The following is a 24,202-nucleotide window of genomic DNA, read 5'->3' as shown; positions in this document are numbered from 1 at the left end:
GCCACTATAGGGGGGTTGGAGCAGCACTTCCTCTCTGATACCAGTGTATCCCCGCAGCCTCTGCCTGGATAACCCCTTTATAGTTGGTGCAGTTTCACATAGGGAGACCCCAGATACCTGACATACATGGGGAGCTGGGAGAGTAAGCTCTTGGCTTGTCATGGCGGCACTTACCAAACTCTTTCCTGGAGGGAACACACATATCCAAGGCCAGAGTTTCAGTGCAGGCCACCGGGGGGACACCTAGGATATGGAGAAACCCAATAAACAGGATAACAGGGGTTGCAGTTGTCACAGGTGATGTCACCGTTCCTTCACACACCAGTATGACTCTCGGCAGAGAATCCATGTAGCCACAAACAGTTCTTGAGTACCACAGATCTCTAGAAATGGTTAGAGGAAAGGTTCTGAACTTTATTTCAGAAAAACTTTAAACAGAGAATACAAGGCAGTTCACTTAGAGTCTTTACAGTGCAGGCAAGACAAAGATTTGAGGTCAGGGAGGAAACTCGGGATGACACAGGTCCTGCAGTCTTTGCTATCTGTCAGGAACTACTCCTGGTGGGGAACACGCCGGAGGGGAAAAGGGGTAGGGTCGCTCCACAGACACTCTGACAGAAGTTAGCTTAAAGTAATTCCACCCAGCCTTGGGGACGCGTAGGTGTGACAAGTAAAGGGTGTACCTCTACGGGGTGATCCTGGCTCTGGATGGCCACCTAGGAAAACTTGAAAACTTATTAGTACCTCTGCACTGGCCTTGAGAAGAAGTAGTTACTTACAAATGCTCTTTCTTACTCTTGGGGGCTCACTCCACTCACATCCAAAACACTAACAGCACAGGTAATCTGTCCTGCCTCCATGTGGCTCTGTGTTAGGTGGAACACAAGTAATAGACAAGATGTAACACCTTGGAAGATGGAACTCCTTTCCTGCTCTCAATCACTCCTATTTATACCTTCCTTTATACCACATGATATGACTGACTTGACACATTTACATGCATGCTTTGGATTTTATTAAAAGTTAACCTCTCAAGCGCCGCAGCTATGCAACACAGACACTGGAAATGACGAGACACAGCAAGTGTCTCACAGTGCATCCACATAAGACAAGCGTGTATGACATTTGTGGAGGGGACCTGGATGGTGTACTGGGTCACTACATTGGGATAGTTCTTTCAGCTCGCTGTTTTTTTCAGTGCGGAGTGACATGCAATGTTTTATGTGACTGCAACGCTTCTATATTGCTGGTACTGTTGGTCACTTTTGTGTGACTCGTTACTGTTTGACCTCGTAAAGATGTGCTTTACTTTGTGGGGGGTGGGGCGAAGTGCAGCTTTACCATAAGGGATTGAAGGCTTTGTTGGTTGGCTGTAATGTCCCTCATTCTTGTAGTCAGACATGGGGAATCTCTCCTGGGTACAAGACAGCGAGCCGACTGCTGGGAATATCCTACCGTCCATCCAGCGCAGCTTAATGAATCCATAAATACTCCGGGAAATAACTGTTATTGAGAACCTTTAATCTGCTGCTTCTCCAGGCGGGAGCGTCTCGTTCTATGGAGTCCCGGCAATCTGGCGGAAGTCATAGGGACAGATGTCGGTCTGGACGCAGAAGAGAGCGCAGCAATAATCCACAGAAACGGTGCAGTCGGGGCGGGTACAAGGATAAGGATTCTGTACGGAAAAAGACGGGTAAGATTGTATCTTGTTGTGCGCACAATATACAGGCAATGTTTAACGGTTATTCTCTATATACAGTAAGGGATGTTTTCTACAGGCGTCTCATATACTTTGTGTGTTCAACTCTTTTCAGATCTCTTTTACATTTTACATATAGAAAAAAACAACAAACGTACAAAATCATGAACCCCGAAATAATAGAAGTGCTCCTCCCCTCCCCCGGGACGCACAGAGAGCACATTTATAGCCAGATCTGTTACTTCAGATTCGTGTTTGAACTCCTAACCATTTGCATTATCTCTACTTGCTGTTGGTGAATGAGAACTGTCTTGCCTACATTCACCGGCTGCAGAGCTGTACGTAGGTGGGTCGGGGTCACATGACTGCTGGCGTGCTGCGAGTACACAATGACATGCATACTTGCAGTGTGCCGCCAATCCCCATTGTATCGGAGTAGGCAACGCTCTGTGAGCTAAACGCATCTGCAGGAATGTCTCTGCTACTTTGCTACAACGTATCAGTCTGAGGCCCGGACTGTTGAGCTCACAGAGGATTGTCTAGAAACTATTCTATCCACCTCTTAGTTGAGAGCCGGTCTAGTTGTGTAGAGGCTTCCAGCCTCCGCATGTATACAAGAGCGTTCTCATTCACGGACCGGAAACACATCATGAAAAGGGTCAGGAACTGAAACTTAGAGGCGGAGATGAATCCGAACCGGTAGAAAGGAAAAGCGGAGTATCTGCCCATAGCAACCGCTCTGAAAATGACCGCCATGGGCAAACTACTTCCCTTTCCCATTGCTACGGTTTTATCATCTCTCTGTGTAGACTAGAAAGTTGTATTTTCCTTTATGCAGTGATTATGCATTATTTACAATTGGAAACCCGTTCTACACATATGTGATCACATGTAGCATGTAAGATGTAGAATGGGTATGTCTGGTGGTGTTAATGGCAATCCTTCCATTCAGTCATTCAGATCCCAGCATTCCGGCAGCCAACAGCAGAAGGCTGTCACGTCCACGGCCCCCGGGACTTTAATCCTCAGGGCCATAAAAACACGTTCGCCCTGAGGATTAAAGCCCAGAAAGCCAGGATGTAAAGACTATGGGGCAGTCACTAAGGGGTTAAGATGTATAACGGGTTTGCTTGATTGTATAAAGGGCAGTCATTCCATTCAGTCGTTCAAATCTTGGTGTTCCTTGTGTTTTTTCCTCCAGGGATGAAGATAAACCCCCCAGCCACCAGAGGAGAAGGAATAATGAGGACCTGTATGCGCCGCAGTCTAGAATATTGGTTGTAACTCCGTATTTCCAGGAACGTCATCTATTGTGAATCAGACACTGAAGTAACGGACGTCCGCCTTGTAATCTACTGGAGGCGCCACTTGTTCAATAAAACAACTATTTAAGATTCTTCTGGATCTTCTAACAATCAAACCTGTAGAGTTGTTTGTGATTTACTGTCTCCATAAGAGGGGAGTAAAAGGGGGAAGGGGAGCAAAAAATGGCTGAATATGCAGTGTGGGCTGTGAGTCCAGCCAAGAACCCCATATTTGTTGGCATTCATCAGGGCAGCCCCTATGTTGGTACTTTTTCATAGGGGATCATGGTGTTGATCGGTCTCATCCAGCCTGATGGGGAAGGGGGTTCCACAACCATCCATTTTAACACAATTTTGTTTTTCTGGCTAAAAACAACCTCTTTAAAGGGGTTTTCCACTGAAATACAGGATAGATCATCACTAGTTGATCATCCGGGCTCCACCGCTTGGGATCCCAACCAATCAACTGTGCGGGCACATATTGTCAGAGCCGCCAGAACAGAGAGGTCGGAACAGAAGCCTCCATGCCGACCTCCTTATAGTGGCCGGCGCTTGTAACTGCAGGCACGGCTCTTATTAAAATCATGAAAAGTATTTCAGTGGAAAATCCCTTTACAACATAGATCGCGGCATGGGAAGGGGTAAACAGCGCGGGGGGGGGGGGGGGGGGCGCATCTCTTTAGAGGCATAATTTGAAGCTTCTGGGCCCCCAACTATAATGCTTTATTCATACTACTAGGCTTACTATATGGAGAAGAGAGGCCTTATGGGCCCCCTAAGGGTCCTGGGCCCGGGTGTAACAGCATCCCCTGCACCCCCTATAGTTACGCCATGGATATGATTGCTGTGTGATATAAAGTTATATTAGCTTCTATTCATGGAAGGGATATGGTTAGATGGCATTCCAGCACATCTGACCATTCCTTAGTCTGGGTCCACACGGGGCTGATTTCCAGCAGAATGTCCGCAGCGGAAGGCCTGCCTCCAAACTCGCAGGTTTTGAAGCTGTTTTTGTCATGAATTCCTGTGCGGAGCTAACCGACTCATTGAAAGAGGTGAATTCTGCAGCGGAGACAACGACATAATTGACATGTCGCAGACTGGAATTCTGCCCACATGTCCGTTCCCACACGGATTTGTGCGGGTTATTTCCTCAGCATGTGGATGAGATTTTCAAAATCTTTTCTATTTCGCTGCTACTGTAAATACAGCGGGATTTTCATGTGGAGGGTCCACACGGAATTTCCACGTCTATTCCACTCCGTCGGCTGGGGAGAAATCTTTCAACTAGCTCAATAGCGCCACTGATATAGTTAAGAAGAGGCTCAAGCTGCTAAACTCCCTCCCCCACCCCTTGCCGGCAGCAATCTAAGCTCCAATAGAAATCTATGGGAGATGCCAGCAAAGAGAGTGGGAGGAAGTTTAGCAGCACAGCTTGGATACAAGATGTCATACAGGCGGGCATGGAGGCTCTAGTACCCTGTTGGACCGCCTCTAGCTTAGATACAAGATGTGATACGGGCAGGCATGAAAGCTCTAGTATCCTGTTGGGCCACCTCTGGCTTAGATACAAGATGAGATACAGATGGGCATGGAGGCTCTAGTACCCTGTTGTACCACCTCTAGCTTGAATACAAGATGTCATACAGGCGGGCATGGAGGCTTAATACCCTGTTGTACCACCTCTAGCTGGAATGCAAGATGTGATATGGGTAAGCATGGGGGTATATAGGTTCTGTATGTTATCCTGCAGCATTTTGCTCCGTATTGGCAGTAACTGAGCCTCCAGATCGTACAAACTCGTAAGCTGTCGAAGTTGGCATCCTTGGTGGTACTATACATATTATTTTGGTGATAAATTGGGCCATGGAAGTGTGACAATGTTGTGGGGGCTCCTGTGACCCCCTTGTGTGTGTGGCCTAGCATTATCGTGCTGGAAGGCTCTTGGAAGCCGCCATGAGAGGAACACATGTGGCTGCAGGATGTCCTGAACACATCGCCCAGCTGTCATTGTCCCTCGTACCACTACTAGGGGTGACCGGCCGTTGTATGTGATGGCCCCCCCAGACCATCACAACAGGCATATCTGCCTGAGATGTAAATGCTTGCTGAGTTTTGCAGCAAAACGACAACTTCTAGGGGCTTGATTTAATTTTTTTTTTACAAAGACTGTATAAAAAGGAGACGAAGATCAATAATTTGTTGTGACGGGAGCGTTCTCATGCCCCTCAGTGTGTTACAGGGCTACTGAAGGGGCAATTTATTAGATTACGACATACTTGGAGTAATGATGGAACTGCTGGATATAGATAGAGGAAATGGTAAATACATTTGTGGCTGGAGGGAATACTGACGATCTAGTGAGAAGAACGGGGAGAGAAGGAGGAAGGATGATTCCATCTGAATTATTAGATAATGGAAGGGAAAAGCAGATGATGGATCTTTCATATCTACTTATGGTGGACATTCTTCTAGGATTCGGCAAACAATTGGGAAATGTTGGGGATATTGAAGTTGGACCACAAATGTGTTTTATTATTCCCAGAAAAACCTACATTTATATATAAAAAGAAGGTAAATTGTTGACCGATGATTTGATACGTTCAGATGTGTTTCCTAGTAAAGCTTCTAAAGTGTTTTATACTCAAGTTGTAATATAAGTGCAGGTCTGAACACTGTCACTACCTGCCCGTTAACTCCTTGTGGACTGTTTTGTTTGTCAGATTCATCAGTCACATGGCCTGACAGCAGCTCAGGCCCATTTAAGTGAATGGGATTGGGCTGCTATACCAGGCGGAGGCGCTATACAATGTATGACGCTGTATCTGAAATGTACTGAAGTGTCCACGGTGCTCACTCAAGCGCTGCGGTCACTTCAAACTGCTGATTGGTGGGGGTCCAGAACACAGACCCCACCGATCTGATAATGATCGATCATTAGGGCCAGAACACAGACCCCACCGATCTGATAATGATCGATCATTAGGGCCAGAACAGAGAGCCCACCGATCTGATAATGATCGATCATTAGAGCCAGAACACAGACCCCACCGATCTGATAATGATTGATCATTAGAGCCAGAACACAGACCCCACCGATCTGATAATGATCGATCATTAGGGCCAGAACACAGACCCCACCGATCTGATAATGATCGATCATTAGGGCCAGAACAGAGACCCCACCGATCTGATAATGATCGATCATTAGGGCAAGAACAGAGAGCCCACTGATCTGATAATGATCGATCATTAGAGCCAGAACACAGACCCCACCGATCTGATAATGATCGATCATTAGGGCCAGAACAGAGACCCCACCGATCTGATAATGATCGATCATTAGAGCCAGAACAGAGAGCCCACTGATCTGATAGTGATCGATCATTAGGGCCAGAACACAGACCCCACCGATCTGATAATGATCGATCATTAGGGCCAGAACAGAGACCCCACCGATCTGATAATGATCGATCATTAGAGCCAGAACAGAGAGCCCACTGATCTGATAATGATCGATCATTAGAGCCAGAACACAGACCCCTCTGATCTGATAATGATCGATCATTAGGGCCAGAACACAGACCCCACCGATCTGATAATGATCGATCATTAGGGCCAGAACAGAGACCCCACCGATCTGATAATGATCGATCATTAGAGCCAGAACAGAGAGCCCACTGATCTGATAATGATCGATCATTAGAGCCAGAACACAGACCCCTCTGATCTGATAATGATCGATCATTAGGGCCAGAACACAGACCCCACCGATCTGATAATGATCGATCATTAGGGCCAGAACACAGACCCCACCGATCTGATAATGATCGATCATTAGAGCCAGAACAGAGAGCCCACCGATCTGATAATGATCGATCATTAGAGCCAGAACAGAGAGCCCACTGATCTGATAATGATCGATCATTAGGGCCAGAACAGAGAGCCCTCTGATCTGATAATGATCGATCATTAGGGCCAGAACAGAGAGCCCACTGATCTGATAATGATCGATCATTAGGGCCAGAACAGAGAGCCCACTGATCTGATAATGATCGATCATTAGAGCCAGAACACAGACCCCACTGATCTGATAATGATTGATCATTAACATCTTAGTCTCAGAAAACCCCTTTAAATAGCAGGAAAAGGTCCTGCCAAAAAGGCTTATTAACCCTTTCCAATCCAATTTGTATCCTGGTTTTCCCAGGGGGCTTACTCTTCTTCTGCCATTATACAATGGCACTATATGCTGGCTAAATCCAGTACTGCATGAGGTGACACGTTGGATAGGCTCCGACAGCAGAGAGGCTGGCAATATACAGTAAGAAAACCCAGACGGACATCTTCCAACATCGGAGCTGTACAGCCTTAAATCATAATGTCTTCAGAGGTCAGACAGTGGATTGGAAAGGGTTAAGGTGATATGTACATTGGTACATAATGACCAATGTGGCTTAATGCCGGGTAAATCAGTTAGGTTGGCCGGCTGCACATAACCAGGTCGGATTCTGCATGCGGGAGTCCGCAGTGGAATCTGTCCTCGACCGCAGCTGGTGTCCGTGCGTACCTGTCTTCTTTCGTCTTCATCTGTATTGCGGATGGTTGGGGCGGCTCGCCGTCGACCTCGCGCAGTACAGGTTATTCGTTTAAATCTTTTTCCTGCACCATCACTAGGCGATAACGTGGTTACCTGCAAACTATCTGCAATGTCATTTGCAAATGGCGAATTGGCGCGGCTACTGTAGATGATCTTTATCAGTACAAACAGTCCAATCTGGATCCCACTGATGTTTTATAAAACTCCTTACCCATCAGCCATTTATACCAGGGAAGATTATGGCCTTAATTCTATCCCATCATATTAAGTGAAATGATGTCATATAATGGGAGGAGCTGGGAGGGCGAAGCTTGTTGTACCGAAGAAATCAGGATGTCCCCAACACAAACTTCAGTCCTAAATACGGATTTATGTGGGAAATGTTATATTCACTCCACATCATTCAGGAAATAGCAGTGTCTCCATAAAATGACGGAAGGTTTATATAGTAGTACTAGCTGATATGCCCGGCTTCGCCCGAGTTAATTTGGTACTGGTGTTTATCTGGTGTTCACACGGAAAATCCTATGAAGTCGTGGTTACTTTAGAGATACCGGGAAAAACATATGTTCACCATTTTGCATGGTTCTTTGCATTACCCAGGAAACACCACGGGGAGGTAACTATGCGGCGTTTCCTTTATATAAAATGACATCAGGAAGTGAGAGAATTAGATTCCGTACATAAAATTTGGACACTAATTCTTTTGCACTTAGAATTGAATAATTGAGTTGGGACCCATTAACTTTTCCTACTTATGACATAATCAATGCCCGTGCCAAATTTCAAGTTTCTATGACATTGGGAAGTGAGAGAATTAGATTTCGCATGCAAAATGTGGACGCTAATTCTTTTGCGCTTAGAATTGAACAATTGAGGTGGGACCCATTAACTTTTCCTATTTATGACATAATCAATGCCCCGTCCAAATTTCATGTTTCTATGACACCAAAAAGTGAGAGAATTAGATTCCGTATGTAAAATTTGGACGCTAGTTCTTTTGCGCTAGAATTGAATAATCGAGTTGGGACCCATTAGCTTTTCCTATTTATGACATATTCAATGCTTATGGCAAATTTCATGTTTCTATGACATTGGGTAGTGAGAGATTTAGATTATCTACGTAAAATTACGATGCTAATTCTTTTGCACAAAGAATTGAATAATCGAGTTGGGACCCATTAGCTTTTCCTATTTATGACATAATCAATGCTCGTGCCAAATTTCACGTTTCTATGACACCACAAAGTGAGAAAATTACATTCCGTGCATAAAATTTGGACGCTAATTCTTTTGCACATAGAATTGAATAATCAAGTTTGGACCCATTAGCTTTTCCTATTTATGACATAATCAATGCTCGTGCCAAATTTCACGTTTCTATGACACCAGAAAGTGAGAAAATTACATTCCGTACGTAAACTTTGGACGCTAATTCTTTTGCGCATAGTATTAAATAATCGAGTTGGGACCCATTAACTTTTCCTATTTATGACATAATCAATGCTCATGCCAAATTTCACGTTTCTATGACACCGGGAAGTGAGAGAATTAGATTCCGTACGTAAAATTTGGACGCTAATTCTTTTGCGCATAGAATTGAACAATTGAGGTGGGACCCATTAACTTTTCCTATTTATGACATAATCAATGCCCCGTCCAAATTTCATGTTTCTATGACACCAAAAAGTGAGAGAATTAGATTCCGTATGTAAAATTTGGACACTAATTCTTTTGCACTTAGAATTGAATAATTGAGTTGGGACCCATTAACTTTTCCTACTTATGACATAATCAATGCCCGTGCCAAATTTCAAGTTTCTATGACATTGGGAAGTGAGAGAATTAGATTTCGCATGCAAAATGTGGACGCTAATTCTTTTGCGCTTAGAATTGAACAATTGAGGTGGGACCCATTAACTTTTCCTATTTATGACATAATCTATGCCCCGTCCAAATTTCATGTTTCTATGACACCAAAAAGTGAGAGAATTAGATTCCGTATGTAAAATTTGGACGCTAGTTCTTTTGCGCTAGAATTGAATAATCGAGTTGGGACCCATTAGCTTTTCCTATTTATGACATATTCAATGCTTATGGTAAATTTCATGTTTCTATGACATTGGGTAGTGAGAGATTTAGATTATCTACGTAAAATTACGATGCTAATTCTTTTGCACAAAGAATTGAATAATCGAGTTGGGACCCATTAGCTTTTCCTATTTATGACATAATCAATGCTCGTGCCAAATTTCACGTTTCTATGAGACCACGAAGTGAGAAAATTACATTCCGTGCGTAAAATTTGGACGCTAATTCTTTTGCACATAGAATTGAATAATCAAGTTTGGACCCATTAGCTTTTCCTATTTATGACATAATCAATGCTCGTGCCAAATTTCACGTTTCTATGACACCAGAAAGTGAGAAAATTACATTCCGTACGTAAACTTTGGACGCTAATTCTTTTGCGCATAGTATTAAATAATCGAGTTGGGACCCATTAACTTTTCCTATTTATGACATAATCAATGCTCGTGCCAAATTTCACGTTTCTATGACACCGGGAAGTGAGAGAATTAGATTCCGTACGTAAAATTTGGACGCTAATTCTTTTGCGCATAGAATTGAATAATCGAGTTGGGACCCATTAGCTTTTCCTATTTATGACATAATCAATGCTCGTGCCAAATTTCATCTTTCTATGACACCTGAAAGTGAGAAAATTATATTCCGTACATAAAATTTGGACGCTAATTCTTTTGCGCATAAAATTGCATAATCGAGTTGGGACCCATTAGCTTTTCTTATTTATGACATAATCAATGCTCATGCCAAATTTCGAGTTTCTATGACACCGGGAAGTGAGAGATTTAGATTCTGTATGCAAAATTTTGACGCCAATTCTTTTGCGCTAGAATTGAATAATCGAGTTGAGACCCAATTACTTTTCCTATTTTGGAGATAATCCATGTTTGTGCCAAATTTCATGTTTCTACGACATTGGGAAGTTGGAGAACCTTTGGCGAGTCAGTGAGTCAGTGAGGGCTTTCGTCTTTATATATATAGATTTATACTTCTCATATATCCGTTATCAGCCCCCCTCTATGTATCATCTATTACCCCCCTCCAATGCACATACAATCCCGAGGGGCTTCTATATTATCGTCAGATATGAGTGATGGTCGTGGATCTATCAGTGTTATAATCACTAGAAATGACTACACAATTACACTCTATGGAAATAATGGCATTATCCCCCATTGTACAAGGTTTTGGGGGTCCGGGGGAGAATTTAGAGACCATTTTTTCTTTATTGAATTTGATTGGCTGCTGGGCCTCAGCTGGTGTCTAACGGCTACAGCTTGTGATGTCATAATGTTGCGGCTGTTGGCTCCTCCCCTCACATTATGACATCACACAGGTTATATAAGGAGCTGCAGCGCCAACATTCCATAGAGCGTTGTAGTTGGTGTTGGAGGTAAGTCCGCTGTATGTGGAGCTCCTATTGTGTCCTTTACTATCTTTTATCTTTACTCCTCTTCTTTACTTCTGATCTCTTCTTCACTCCTGCAGTAATATGTGATGTAAATGTATAATGTGATGTGATGGGGTGCCGGTACAAGGTGCTTGTGGTGATGTGACAAGTGTCATCATGTCATCTGGCAGCACAGACTGCCTAAACTAAGTTCTGGGGCTTCTAGTTTAGGTGACAGGGAGTCCCGGGAGCCTCTTGTCCCCGCTCTCCCTCTCCTGCGGCGCCTCCGGTAAAGTCCGCACACTGCAAGTTTACCTCTTTTCAGGAGGCTATGCAGACTCCCATAGAGATGAATGGGTTAATATGTAAACTGTATGATTCTCATTGAGCTGCATCATATAATAGATGGGTATCCTGCTGTTTCCCCATGCTGATGGCGGGCTGAAAATAGAACAGACTGCGCAGGTCTGACAAACTCTAATAAAATCAATAAGAGCATTGAACCGTGGGTAGAGCGGCGCTCGGGACGCTGCGCGAATCGCGGTAGAAAGCGTTGTGTGTGACAGCGGCCTTAGGTTGAATTCACACGCGGCGGATTGTACCGGAGATCTGCCGCACATTTCACCCCTTCAACTGGACGGAAGTGAAGCAACTGAAATCTCTGCAGATCTGCGCCAAAGAGCCCAGATTGTGACGCGGATTTTCTGCTGTACCTCGCTGCGGAAGGAAAATAACGGCTTCATTTTAGCTAATAGGATGAGTGAAGACTCAATGGGAGCAACAGGTTTAATTTAGCAATTATTAACATTCCAGAAATTAACCTCTCAACGCTCGTATATTTATGTCCTGCCGTTTCAGAATATGTATGGAGGGGTGCGCAGGTCGATCCCGCTCCATGCAATGCGGGTGACGGCTGTTTATTATAGCCCACACCCGCCCGCAAAAACTCGGATAAGCCGCACCACTGATTGGAGCTATAAACCCAATAAACGCTGCAGTCAATTCTAATAGTGGGATATAAATGCCCTGATCAATGTTCGGGGGTCCTGCACGACCCCCTGCGATAATATCGTGGGTTGCCATGGGAGCCGGGGACCATTTGAAGGATAGATTGTCTGTCAGATCACAGTATAATGTAATGCTATGGCATTACATCATATTACAGCAGCGATCAAACCATTGCAAGTTCTTGTCTCCTCATTTCTAAAAAAATATAAAAATGGGTCCTATGATATCACAGAGGGAGTGCCCTCCTTTTATGGACCCTTTACATGCTGTGAACTACATAGATGACGACATATAGGGAGTAAAAGTGGGGATCTGTGATCTCATTGAACTCAGGTGTTGCGGCGGGAGGCCAGCTATCTCTCTGTAACAGCTGGGTCCCAGTGCAAGATGGCGGGGGCTCAGCCTCTGATCCCGCATCATCCACATGACATAAGTTTGCATCATGGTGCGTTGAGTACCCCGCAGCCAAGTAATCTTACATCATATAGCGTTGAGGGGTTAATGATCATATGCGACATTTGTCTTCAGCATTATTAATGCTCAAGTGAGACGATGGCCAATAGAAAGAACAGATCAACTTGATCCCATATTGCTAGAACCAATGAAACAAATGCTTCCTTTCCATGATTACAGTTTAGTTGACTGTAATCTATAGTCGGACTGTAGGACGAAGATCTGACCTCATCGGCTATTGTTGTGGAAGTGATCACACCTGATCCATTCCTTTTACAGCCCATAATGCATTGTGATAAGTTTCCTTACTGACTCCGAGCATCGGGTTCATGCATTGAGTATGTTAATGCTTGTGCTATCTGTACTATTTGGGGAGTTTGGGGGACTGAAAACATCCTGAATGTCTGGAAGGGGCAACACAGAAATGATAAGAGCCCATAATGAATTATGATATAATGGTATTGTGTATAATGTCCAGTCCCATATATAATAATGGCCGACCAGTCACCTAGATTCTCACTAACCTATTATCTCTTTAATAGTGCAGAGAGAGAGAGAGTTTTCGAGTTTTAGCGACAAAAATTATGGAGGATTTTAAGCAGATGTATAGAGATGAGATGTAAGTATCCTTTTGTAAGACCCCTGAATGATATTTAGATACATGGAAGTGCTGCCTGTATCTGGAAAATGATGGCGGGCGCTGATGTTCCTGAATTATACCCCCTGTAGTAGGGAGACGATGTCCTAGATTATCACCATCTTCTTTACTCTCTAATAGGACCCACGAGGAAGAAGCGGCAACATTTTACACCCTACCGGCCTATTATAACATCTGTGCCGATGAGTTGCCGCAAAGACACCTTAAAGACTTCTTGGAAAAGCAGTAAGTATTTCACTGTCGGACCCCCATGATAGTGACTGTTGCCACAATACCTGGGGCTATTCTTCCCAGACATAATAATTCTTTTCTTCTCCCACAGGTGGCTGGAGACCACCAGGAACAACGGCGTGGTTTACTACCAGTAAGTATCTCCTAGCATGACGATCCTAATGTTCTAGTCTTATAGGAATTGCTGTTTTTTTCTTTCTAAAGGCCCTTTTAGACGCAACGATTTTGCTCAGAAGACATCTTTTGAGCGATAACCATTGAGTGCATTTACACGGCAAGATGATTGCTCAAAATTTGCTCAAACGACAGTTTAGGTGACGGTTTTGAGCGTTCACTTTGCATAAGTGTGTAAATGTATGCAGAATACAAGTGGGACCGCTATCTTTTCCATATAGCTGTTGTCTTCTCGGAGCGCTCAGCTGGTATATAGGTGTACGCTCCAAGTGAAGTATACAGAAGACAGCTGGAGTGCTGTCTTCTGCATAATCCTGTTGTGTTTACGGAGCGCTCAGCTAGTAGTATATAGCTAAGCACTCAAGAGTGGGATATGCAGAACATAGCTGGACCGCTGTTTTCTGCATACTCCTGCTGTGTTCTCTAAGCGGGACACCAGCTAAAACAATAGTATCAGAGCTATCCCGCTAAGAACTTAGTGCGTGGCACTGATAGGGCTCATCGTTCTCTCTCAGCTTGCTGAAAGAGATCAATGAACAACTTGTTAATGAAAAATGTACAAAGTCCGTGCACCCAACAATTCTTGCTTAAAAGATGGCTTTGAGCGATTTTTGATCGAGAATTGTTGGGTTTAATGAGGCCTTAATTCTCCTCTTAATAAAAGGGCAGAAAGGAGTGACAGTTCACTAGTAACCCCCATCTACCCCAAAATGGGGCACTTAACTTATTTAAATTATCCCACTATAATAAACCCCATATGGGACCTCTGATGGCAAAATTACAAAGTCATGGCTATCAGAACATGGAGATGCAAAAATATCAAAAGTCACTGCTTCCTTAAAGCCTAAAATACACCAGTCCTGATTTTCCTTTTCTATGTAAGGTTATATTATCCTCTGGCCCCATTAGCCACCAGAACTAAATGTATATATATGTTATGTGTTGTTCAACAGAGAAGAAGATATCATCAAGAGCGGAAGTGATAACATCGTCGAGTAAGTAGAGAATCCTCTATAATGTGCTTATTGTATACAGGCAACATTTATTACATTACATTACAGATAGGTAAAAGATGTTTTGGTCGGTACACGGACGCTTTCATTGCAGGCGCTGATTATACATCTTATAGAGCGAGACGATGTCCTAGATTGTCACCATCTTGTTTATTGTCTAACAGGGTCCGCTGGGAGGAGGACGGATTCCGCGTATATGGACAAGATATAAAGGATATAGAAATCAAAAACATCATGGATTATATGTAAGTATCTCACTGTAAGACCCCACAATACTGACTGTTACCACAATATCTGGTGCTAATCCTCCCAGACATGACCCCCACTCATCAGATAATCACACCACAGGGCAAGGGGCCATATACAACACTAATAGGGTGACTACCCACTACAGGTTTTTTTGACTGCGAAACTCGCAGGTTTTTTTTTCTGCAGGGGTCTATGGGACTTGTAATGTTAAAATCGCGATCGTACAAAAATCGCAATTTACCGCGAAATCGTGATTTTAACATTACAAGTCCCATAGACCCCTGGAGAAAAAAACCCGCTGCGAATAATGTCATATTTACTTTGTTCTTTTGTTATGTCTTCCACAGATCAAAACAGCCACTTGAGGAAAACATTCCGGCCTCTGATCAGTAAGTATCTTCCGGCATAATGACCCCATCTCTCTAGTGATAATCTACAATGTGGTTATCGTATAAATACACCATGTATTACATTGCATTATATATATATACATATATATATATATATATATATATATATATATATAATATGTTATTTGTTGTTGAGTAGAGAAGAAGTCTAACAGTTATTACATTATCCTCTGGTCACATTAGCTGCCAGAACTAAATTTCTTTATATGTGATGTTTTGTTCAACAGAGAAGAAGATGTCATCAAACGGGGATGTGATAACATTGTTGAGTAAGTAGAGAATCCTCTATAATGTGCTTATTGTATACAGGCAACAATTAAACTGTATTACAGATGGTTAAAAGATGTGTCGTTTGGTATACGGGACGCATTCATACCCGCCGCTGCATATAAAATTACAGTAGCGAGGCAATGTCCTAGATTGTCATCCTCTTGTTTTTTGTCTAACAGGGTCCGCTGGGAGGAGGACGGTTTCCGCGTATATGGTCAAGACATCACCAATATCGAAATAAAAAATATCATGGATTATATGTAAGTATCTCACTGTAAGACCCCACAATACTAATCCCCCAGACATGACCCCCACTCATCAGATAATCACACCACAGGGACAATATAATATATAATAGTGGGAATGCAGAAGTGGAGAGAAGCCAATAGCAGCATCCAACCACGACAGGCAAATAATACAAGATAATCCCTCATACAATCACCAGTAAATGTCATCTACAAAATGAGGGGGTGGTACAGAAAATTCCTTGCTTCATATTTCATAGATTCTTTCATATAAATATTCTTTTTTGACCATTTTCTAACCTGTAAATGTCATATTTACATTGTTCTTTTTTCATGTCTTCCGCAGATTAAAACAGCCTATAGAGGAAAACACCCCGGCCTCTGATCAGTAAGTATCTTCCAGCATAATGACCCCATCTCTCTAGGATAATCTACAATGTGGTTATCGTATAAATACGCCATATATTACATTGCATTATATATATATATAATATGTTATTTGTTGTTCAGTAGAGTAGAAGAAGTCCAGGAGGAGGACAAAACTTCCGAGCACACCGGACTTGGGACGGCATCAAAAATGGCTATACGTGACAACACCAGCATGTAAGTAGAGAATCATCTACAATGTACTTATTGCATAAACACAAAATCACAGAGGTGAGGAAAAAGAAAAAAAAAACACATATTCACTGAAAAAGCCAAAAATACCTGAAAGTCTGCAAAGCAGACACGGTCGCCATAGGCACGATCGCCATAAGGCAGGCACAATCGCCACCGGCACAATCGCCGTAGGGCAGGCGCAATGGCCTTAAGCCCTGAAAATATGTAGTCAGCCAGACAATAATGTGTGGAGGAGCAGCTTGTTCCTTACATTGCATTATATATATATATAATATGTTATTTGTTGTTCAGTAGAGTAGAAGAAGTCCAGGAGGAGGACAAAACTTCCGAGCACACCGGACTTGGGACGGCATCAAAAATGGCTATACGTGACAACACCAGCATGTAAGTAGAGAATCATCTACAATGTACTTATTGCATAAACACTATGTATTACATGACGTTATAGATATTTATGTTTAGATTATACATATGTTATGTTTTGTTCAGTATTGAAGAAGATAAAAGTGAAGAAAAAGATGTCAGTTTCCCATCGATGAACAAACTCGATACCATCAGTGTGTAAGTAGAGAATCATCTACAATGGGCTTATTGTAAAAGACATCACATATTACACTACATTACAGACACTGGCATAACTATAGAGGATGTGATTGCATTAGAGGGCCTATAAGGCCTCTCTTTTCCATATAGGGAGCCCAGTACTATGAATAAAGCATTATAGTTGGGGCCCTGTTATAGATTTTACATTGGGGCTCAGGAACTTCAAGTTACGCCTCTGTGTTAAGGAGTTAAGAGAAGTTGGGGGTCCCTAAGATAAGCCTTTGCACCCAGGCCCATGAACCTTCAGCAACGCCCCTGATTACAGATATGTAATTGATGAATAATAAGTGTTGATAATAGGATGGAGAAGGATACCGATGGGATAAACATGGAGGAGAATGAGGAATTGGAGGGTGATGGTAAGGAGGATGAGGCAGGATACATGATGAGAAAGATCTCATTGTAGGACCCCGCAGTAGTGACCGTTACCCCAATATCTGGGCTCATTCTCCTTGACATCCCCCCACACTCCCTCATCAGAAATCACACTTCAGAGACAAGGGGCGGACATGATGGGGATATAATATACAATCATTACAACACATGACATCATTAGATCGCGGTATGTCAGGGATGGCCACAGAATATAATGGTTTAGTTTTGCTTTTGGATATTTGGTTTCTTATCATATTTTTCTTCTGCAGCAAAAACAATAGCAGATGGAGACGATTTAAAAGGTGAGTACAAGACTTATTCATTCTTTATGTCTTACAGTTTATTTTCTCTGCGGTTCATGGAATACAGGCTTCAGCTATGTTCACACCTGTGTTGTGGATTCTGTATTCCTTCTGTGTTATGAGAGCAGTAAAGGCCCTTTTACATGCAGATAATCTTACAAAGGACTAAAAGATTGAAAGATTTAGTGATCTATTTGGATAACATGTTAATGGCCATTAACACTTTATCATCTTCATTTGCATGTAAAAGGACCCGCAGGCACATTGCATTGTTCTCCTAGTCTAAACACGCCTTGGGGAAAATATCCTGCAGTCTATGGAAAGATGAGTGAAATACATTCAAATAAAGTAGATTTTCCCAGCCTTTCAGCTGCTGAACGATGGATTTGAAAAAAAACTAAAATCCATCATTCAAATAAAAAGTGCGCGATGTCTGCGTTTCACATGTATTATCACTAATTTCTGGCCGTTTAGTCAGATTTTCAGCAATATTCATTGCATGTAAAAAAGCCTTAAGAAAGAATCTCCCGGCCAGAAGGTTCCATCTTATAACGGAACTGTATGGTGCTAAGCAGCCCCCATTGACTATAATGGGTCTGTTCGGTTCCTGTTATCCCGCCCAGCATTTTACCGTACATAAATGTTCTGCATGCAGGACTCTTTTGTCCAACATTTCGCATGATCTGTGCCGGAGGCTCCGGATACAACCTCCACCTACCGATGTCAGCAAAGCCTTATTTCCTCCCCTACATTCCCCTATGTACAGATTAGAGGTAATGGTGATCTAATTGTTACCAGCCATTAAGTGCTGTTACCAGTTATCTGTACAGAGAACAATGCCCAGAACACACAGCGTCCCCCTGACATGTCTCCCCTATCCATCGAATACAAGAAGCCTTATATATATCACTGCTTCTCCGACCCCGCACTTCTGGCTTCTGTACCCACAAGACCCCTTGCTGACCCCCCCATTCTCTAGTACAAAGTCAATTCCCCAGTCACTACTGTCCTCACAGGACTAATCTTCTCTTATGAAATTCTCACGGTTGTTTTCTTCTTTTTTTCAGAACCATCAGAAACCTATTTTGCTGCAGCAAGCCTAAGATTTTTGAGGATGGCTAAAACATCTTGCCTTCTCCATCCTTCTCCCACAACCTGCCCCCATAACCCTTTCCCCTCCCTCTCCCACAACCCTCTCCCCAATTCCCTCCCCTCCCCCACACTCCCTCATCAGAAATCACAATTCTGAGGAGTTGTGAATAAATTTTTATCAGCACAGAGCAGACTGTTAGGAGCGGAGCCCATGTCTGACTCACAAACCTCTATAGACAAGCAGTACACCTGCTATCCAGGACCTCAGCGGGGCAAGTCAGCACGGATTCCAGGATGTCTTCTCCTTCCAGGACTGAGTCTTCAGAAGAGATCAGCACATCCCTGCACATGACTAAAGGCATCAGAAACCTATTTTGCTGCAGCAAGCCTAAGATTCTTGAGGATGACTAAAACATCTTGCCTTCTCCATCCTCCTCCCACAACCTGCCCCCATAACCCTCTCCCCAATTCCCTCCCCTCCCCCACACTCCCTCATCAGAAATCACAATGAGTTGTGAATAAATGTTTATCCTTTCATTGCAGTGTCTGCATCATTAGTTTATGTCTTCTTCTTTATTTAGATTCTTCAGAAAATAATCTTTTGTTGCATCCACATGATGCCGGAAGACCATGGCTAAAACCGCTCCCCTCCCCAAACTTCCTCCCCTCCTCTACCTCTATAGCCTTCTCTCTCCTCCCCAATCCCTCTCCACTACTCTTCTGCAAAACCCATAATCAGACCCACCACAATGTTCTCCCCTGTTCACAAAGCTCTCTCCTGTCCCCCACCCCCAAAACCCTCCACCCAATGAAACATTAAAATGGATGAAACATTAAAAGAACGGATGCACAAGGAAGGAGTGAAGCAGACCCTTGGTCAGGATGGGCTCTAGATTTACATGGCCTTTGGGCAACAAAGTCTCAGTGGACCACCTTAGTAATTTATAGACCCCACTCTGAAACCTGAGTCATTAGTAAGGCCCCATTATACAATCCAAGATATTAATTAGGCCTCATGGTGCCCCCCAAGTTATTGATAGGCCCACTCAGCTCCATCACGATCCCACGTCACCTAAAACTGTAAACACCAGAACTTCTCTTATTGTGCTTACACTTTACATTTAATGCACATTTTATGGCCAGACCCCCATTCATTCTACATATTGGTAAAGACCTTCCCACAACATGAACTAAGGCCTCATGTCCACGGGCGTTGCAGGATATCCTGCAAGGCCCGCGGATTCACGCCGTGGGAGTACTATGTTTAAAAGCCTGATATGCCCACGAGTGATTGCAGAATTCTCGCATTCTTTATTAACACTATAATAATGGAGACCTTCCGCTGCGGAAATCCGCAGTGAGGTAGACCATGCCGCAATTTTTTTTCTGCGGCAGAATTCCGCATTTGAGCACTGGCAGCAGGAAAGCTATTAGGTTCAATAGCAACAGTCATTGGAAATCCCCACTTTCTGACCACTAGGTGGCGCACACACTCCAGACATCATCTATTAGCTCTCTGGATTTGTTTGTTTGCTTTTTCAAGTAACTGAAACAATTGTTACAGTTTTATAGCTTTCTTTATTACTGGCTGATGTTACATATTTTGTATACTGGATACAAACATGATACAGACTATATTACATGGTAATAAGGGGTTACAGTAGTAGCAGTGGGAAGAGTAGGGGGCTTACAGTATTACTGATCAGGGGGATCAGCACAGAGCAGACTGTTAGGAGCGGAGCCCATGTCTGACTCACAAACCTCCGTAGACAAGTAGTTCACCTGAGCGGGGCGAGTCTGCACGGATTCCAGGATGGATGCTCTGGAGATGTCTTCTCCTTCCAGAACTGAGCCTTCAGAAGTGATCCATCCCTGCACATGACTAAAGGCTTGTCCATCTTCCTGAACATAAGCATGAATGGAGATAGATATGAGATAGATAGATAGATAGATAGATAGATAGATAGATAGATAGATAGATAGATAGATAGATAGATAGATAGATAGAAAGATAGATAGATAGATATGAGATGGATAGATAGATAGATAGATAGATAGATAGATAGATAGATAGATAGATAGATAGATAGATAGATAGATAGATAGATAGATAGAAAGATAGATAGATAGATAGATAGATAGATAGATAGATAGATAGATATGAGATGGATAGATAGATATGAGATGGATAGATAGATAGATAGATAGATAGATAGATAGATAGATAGATAGATACGAACATCCCTTTAAAATAGGAGCATTGTTAAGCATACAGTATATACTACTGATGTTGCATCCTCAGAAGAGGTCATCAATAGCCGATCGGCTGGGGTCTGTCGCTTGGGACCCCGAACTGTCCAGTGATTGTGCGCCCATTGACATCGCCCCAATAACACAGAGGTCAGAGCGAAAGTTACTACTACGTTCAGGAAAAACGGGGCGGGATCCTATCTTCCCACAGTTTTTTTCAAAGTCCTGCACTATAGCGCGAAGTTTGAATGGATCAAAAGCCCTGTTCATGTGCAACTACACTGCATAGCAGCCTTAGGCTTCATTGACACGAGCGCATAAACGCCAACGTTTTTACACCAGAGCGATATACGCGACTATCTGAGCCTGCGGTTGCCAATGCATCCATTCACATGGGCCAATATATGGCATGTAAAAACCTTGAGACGTCAAAAATGGAACATATGTGACCGAAATACGCACCGACACATATACGCTGGGTAAAAAGACAGTTTTGGAGCTTCGGTTATATACGGCGGTGGCTCCCATAGACTTCTATGAGAGCTGGACAAAGAAAGGGAGGGGGAGGCATTATAGCAGCATCCAACGCTGCGAAGAGCTTACAAGTGCCTTTATATGGGCCTTAGAAGGCATCCCCAGGATGTTTGCAGAGCGAAGGTTTTCCAAGGTGCAACGTATTTTTTTATACTAAAAACAACGCTCACAATCATGTGAATGAGTGAGGAAATGCTGGACATGATCGCCCAAAAACGTCCATTCATGCCAATAGACTGCGTGACCAAGAAAACGTAAAAACACCTACGCAATTAACCCATAGAGGGCTGCAGTCTGGAGAGACATGGGAAGTATTAAGGTACATTCAAAGTAGTTTCATACATATATATGAATAGCGTGCTATTAGGGTGAATGCAGACGGTCGGGCCGGATTACGGCTGCGAGAAATGGCTAACTAGTCGTTGTGATTTTCTAGCGGCGATATCGCTATCGCCCGTGTGAAGGAGGCCTACAAAATACAGCAGCGGCTCCCTGCCTTAACAGCACCATAAGTTAGTTCATGGTGGGTCAGGCAGCGGACAGGATCCCTTCACCCCTTAGTGATGAGGCTCTTCTCCGTTTTTTTCTCCCCTCTTTTAAACAATGATAACTCCTTTATTTCTCCATTGATCTCGCTGCTGGGGGTTGTTCTTTGCGGGACAAGTTGTATTTCCCAATGGTACTATGTAATTTACTATTGTGAGATGGTGACCGGCAAAGTGCTGGAGGGCAGATATATTTCGCTTAGGATGCTCTCCTATGAGGCTTTGGGGAGCACTTGGGCAGATACGTGCCACCGAGCAGCCTGGGCTCGGTGGAGGAAGCTGGCAGTCGGGTGTCAGTAACATTAAGTTACTGACACGTTGTAGTGTGTAAGTGGCTCCAAGCCACATAATCCGGGCCGGCTTTTCCTGGAGTGGTCAAAGCGAAGGGTGGGATGGCCACTCCCACGTACCAGGTGAGGCTGGTACCAGGCCTTATAAAGCCTGGACCTACAGGGCCTGGGGGGAGAGCTGAGACCTTTGCAGGTCTAAGAGCCTGGCTGGCTGTGTACAGATACCATTTGGTTACCAGTGTGTAGACAGGGATGCTACATGTTTAGTAAGTGCTCAGACGAGCAGGATTTACTTTATGTTGGCCTGAAGTTAAGGCCTGTATTTTGCTTTGTTTGCACAGAAATAAACCCAGGCGAAGCCTGGACTAAAGACTTTATCCCATGTGTCACTGTCTCGGACTGCTTATGCCCAGGTTGCTACCGATCCTAAACGCTAATCCCTTACATATGGTGTTTGGATGCTGGCAGCGGTCTTAAAGAGACATACACCAATTAATGGACATTTTGCTGCAGCAGCTGGAGAACAGTTGCTAAGGGCAATCGCCCCAAGAGAGATTGACTGGAGAGTGCTGTGACCCCTATGTCCTGGGTGAAGGCTGCAACGGCGCGGCAACCCAATACGGCCAAGATGGAGGATCTGATGAAACAGCTGACGCTAATGACGGCGACCCAGCAAAAGGTCCATGAGGAGGCCATGAGAGCTCAGGCCGAGACTAATGCTCTACTGGTGGAAGCCAATCGTTTAGCCTTGCAGGAGCAACAGCGGGTTAACCAACAGCTGCAAGAGCAACTCCTGGCGGTGGCGCAAAGTGTGCAGAGATCGGCTGGTTCGCTCCCCACCACCCGTACCGCAGTGCAGGCGGCCTTACAATAGATGACACCCACCGATAACATTGAGGCCTATCTCACAGTCTTTGAAAGAGTGGCAGAAAGGGAGAAACTACCGGCACCTCAGTGGGCTGAGGTAGTAGCGCCGTTCCTGACAGGAGAACCCCAAAAGGCCTATTTTGATCTCGGTGAGCAGGATGCCAAGGACTATACTAAGCTGAAAGGTGAGATCCTGGCACGCTTGGGCGTGGACACCAATGTGCGGGCCCGACGCGTACACGCCTGGACTTTCGCTGACGACCTGCCAGCTCGATCCCAGATGTACAACCTGTTCCACTTGGTGAGAAAGTGGCTGCAACCAGAGCAGTCGTCCCCGGCGGAGATCGTACAAAAAGTGGTTCTGGACAAGTTCATCCGCTCGTTGCCCCCTGCAATTCAGCGCTGGGTGGGACAAGGGGGTCCCCAGGACGTGGACCAACTCATGAGCCTCGTCGAGAGGTATAAAGCCACGGAGGACTTATTGCAAGCCGTGCCTCCTGGACGTTCCAACCCCGGGAACAGCAAGTCGGCCGGAGCACCTGGTAAGACTTCCGTATGTAAGGGGTGTCAAAAGTGTCCCAAAGGGAAGCGGCTCAGAGGGGGATTGTTTGGGACAGAAGACGAGTCCCAACTGGACAGTCCGATCCCGGGTAGAACCCCAAGGGGACCGGGGCCCCATACTGTGTTGGCGCTGCCGTGAGCCCGGGCATATTGCCGCCAACTGTCCACTTACCGTGGAACCAATGGACTGTGACTTTGCCCGGCGGAGGTCGATGTTCGCACGGCCAGTATGTTCTGCAGAGACTGCGTCAGAGACTGATCGACCATTATGTCACATAAAGGTGAATGACTTTGCGGTGACAGCTCTACTGGACTCAGGGAGCTTGGTTACGCTGGTGCATTCCAGCTTGGTCGATCCAACAACAGTCAC

General features: G+C 44.1%; 2 long non-coding RNA genes across 2 annotated transcripts; one reads left to right on the top strand and one right to left on the bottom strand.

Moving 5' to 3' along the window:
• Nucleotides 1-393: 393 nt before the first annotated feature.
• LOC136587668 (uncharacterized) lies at nt 394-19,179 on the bottom strand. The gene is made up of 2 exons (XR_010787481.1): nt 19,014-19,179; nt 394-1,675 (listed from the first exon to the last, which is right to left on the bottom strand). It is a non-coding gene; the product is annotated as an uncharacterized lncRNA (long non-coding RNA).
• Nucleotides 13,108-13,585, top strand: LOC136587667 (uncharacterized). Its single transcript, XR_010787480.1, has 3 exons — nt 13,108-13,161; nt 13,321-13,425; nt 13,523-13,585. It is a non-coding gene; the product is annotated as an uncharacterized lncRNA (long non-coding RNA).
• Nucleotides 19,180-24,202: the final 5,023 nt, after the last annotated feature.

The sequence above is a fragment of the Eleutherodactylus coqui genome, chromosome 13 (assembly GCF_035609145.1).
Source record: "Eleutherodactylus coqui strain aEleCoq1 chromosome 13, aEleCoq1.hap1, whole genome shotgun sequence".
NCBI classification, from domain to species: Eukaryota; Metazoa; Chordata; class Amphibia; order Anura; family Eleutherodactylidae; genus Eleutherodactylus; species Eleutherodactylus coqui.
Note: the sequence above shows the minus strand (reverse complement) of the source record. Positions and strands in the feature narration are given on the sequence as shown.